Below are 2,728 nucleotides of genomic sequence, written 5' to 3'. Positions count from 1 at the left end.
MWWRSSSSRWWAMSGSCSKTWWTKRMSGKTWMSKTTTYMWYSGKWWWAWTTTTTWARKWRSMWWAAMCSRWKKTYMWWRAASCSKTKKTTTTTYYKRAMSRAAWKKSMARKTYTKRAWYYYCYYMAGKTKSYYYTYSKYCCYTWWKKKGSMAWTTTKRWTKKTTWMSWTYCYMKTKRRSCWRRAAWKGRSYTYMWYSSYKRAMMAAAWTTKGSYYSRAAAMSKYCRRMYTTTTTAAAACTTTTGAAGATCCCATCGGAAAAGTCGAGCGGCTTCAGTTATTGCACAATCTGTAAAACGCTCTTAATTGAAGATATCGATGTAAAATGCGCCAATTCGTTTAATACGACAGTCCGAGTTGTTGCGAACGGCGCCGAATCGACTCTGYATGATCTTCATGTAAACTCTTAGCTGCGGCTGCTATATTTCCTTTACTGCGTGCTGGACGTGGTCTGTTCGGCCGAATATTATCCAATAATAAATACTGGGTCTGAAGAGTAGTGATGGTGTTGCMAATAGTTCGCTCAMTAATAAAGTTKAGCGATTTGTAAACTTTTTTTTTGTAAGCTTCCAGTCTTTCCATGATGAAATTCCAAACAAAACTAAGATGACTACTTGACGCRACTCACGCGTTATCTGTCAAAAAAGGCTATTGAAACAGTACCTCTAATTTGATTACCCTATCACCCACACTTCAATAAAACGCATACCTCTGGACCTGCTTGACCAATATTAACAAAATTTTTTGTATGATATCATCTCAACGTTCCTAYAATTCAGAGCGAAATCGGAYTACAACCAYGCCTCTTTCCCAYATAACASAAYTTTAAATTCCWTTTGATTTCTTTCATTTTCCAGTATACAAATCAAGAGTCAAACAATGTATGCGGATRAAAGTTCGAACGAACAATGCCCTTGAGGAGTGCCACGTTRTGACCAAAAATTKTACAAGTCGGAGCCAAACTAGTCCCCAGATACCGAATATCTGTACGAAAGTCCCAATTTCGAACTTTGAATCGAAAATATCGGTTAATCTATGATATAAATTACAGAAATACGGAGAAAAGCTTTTTCAAATAATAGTATGCTTGTGTGTCAAAAATGTTGATTCGTAACAGAACTTAGCCCTTCCTTACTTGTTTCATATATGAAGAATGAGCACAGACTGTCGAACGAACTGCTAATTTCTCTTCGTAAATTGAGATCGGCACGTTTCACAAATTAAATTTTTTATTGATTGTAATTATTTGAAAATTTCCTCACATTTGGCATGCAGCAACGGCATTACTCTTGCCACACCTTTCACCCAGCGTTGGCCGCTGCAATTTACAACAACAAAATGCCTGCAATTGATTAACAAAACATGTTTTATGCGGCAAATCAAAAAAGTGCTCATTGCGAAAACAAAGTAGTGAATGAAAACACATTTCGTAGCATTTTTGTTTTTTCTTTTGGCTTTAATTTATATATATATATTTTTTTTTTTGTATTTTTTGCTTTTGTAATTCACCCCTCATCTTTCTATTGATGATTTCGTCGACCGCCACACAAAGAGTCCAAAGAGTGAAATGCTCACTGTAAGGCCACCTGGCACCGCCCGTATCGACAGCAACAATGGCGCACTTGAACACACGACGACATCCCTTCCCGGCTACCGCCGCCAACAATCGAGTGATACATACATTAAATCCATTAAACCGTAGCGAATGCAATCACAATAACAATAATTTCGAAAATAAAGTTAAGAAAAATCCGCATTGTTTTTATTGTGCTTTTGCGGCAAGTGAACTTATTTCTGTGCCGAGTGCTGTGCGCTTTAATGATTTTGCTTATAGTTATTTTGTTGTTGTTATTGCTTTGCTTTGATTGCGGTGCGCTTTTCGAGCTATTCAATTATTATTATTTTTTGATTTTTTTGTTGATTTATTGATGTTTTGCTTTTGTTGTTGCTGTGCCTTCAATCGATTGATCAGGTTTTTGTGTGCTGCACCTGCACCGCCGGCGAGCGTTTGTGATTAATTGTTGCCATTTGAAAGTCAATCGATAATGGCGAAACCTATCGCCTTGATTGCTTTTCTCTTCGCTATGATACTTCTGTTGCGTTTGGCCATTAACGGTAATTTTTAACAAAAATAACAATTATTTTTTAATGTTTATATTGACTGCAATTAAAATTTTTTTTTTTGTGGTTTCTATGTCGTTTTTTAAGAGCATAAAAGCATATTTTCAAATTTAGGCTTGAAAAGTGAAATTAAGATTTTTTCATATTCACGCAAATTTTGATTAAGAAACACTCAAATTTAACTCAGAGAGAGAGAGAGCACTATCAGCCCTTTTTTGCTGCAACGATCATTACGCAATCGTGGAAAACTCAAGCTTTTTCTAATTGTTATCGTTTTCAAAACAAGATTCTTTCTTTCACTTTTAATTAACAGTTTCGGGTTTTAATGTGTAGACTTTTAACCGTTTAAGTTAGGGTAATCATAACTTCAAAATTCTTAACACATAGAAGTACTATATGATTAATGGTCTCAAAACGCAACAACAATTATAAAAGTGCGAAGAAACGACACAAGAAAATGTTGAAAATGAGTTTTCAAAAAATACAATATTCCATAGAAATAATAAATGAACACTTAATAAGATAACTGTGCATCAGCGGACGTAATTAGATGCGTCTGAAAAGTATTAGCTTCCGCCTTTTAGTAAAATCATCATCATTCATAATTG

This window comes from Bactrocera latifrons, unplaced genomic scaffold (assembly GCF_001853355.1).
Source record: "Bactrocera latifrons isolate USDA-ARS-PBARC rearing strain unplaced genomic scaffold, ASM185335v1 scaffold_90, whole genome shotgun sequence".
NCBI classification, from domain to species: Eukaryota; Metazoa; Arthropoda; class Insecta; order Diptera; family Tephritidae; genus Bactrocera; species Bactrocera latifrons.
This window is presented reverse-complemented; position numbering follows the sequence as displayed.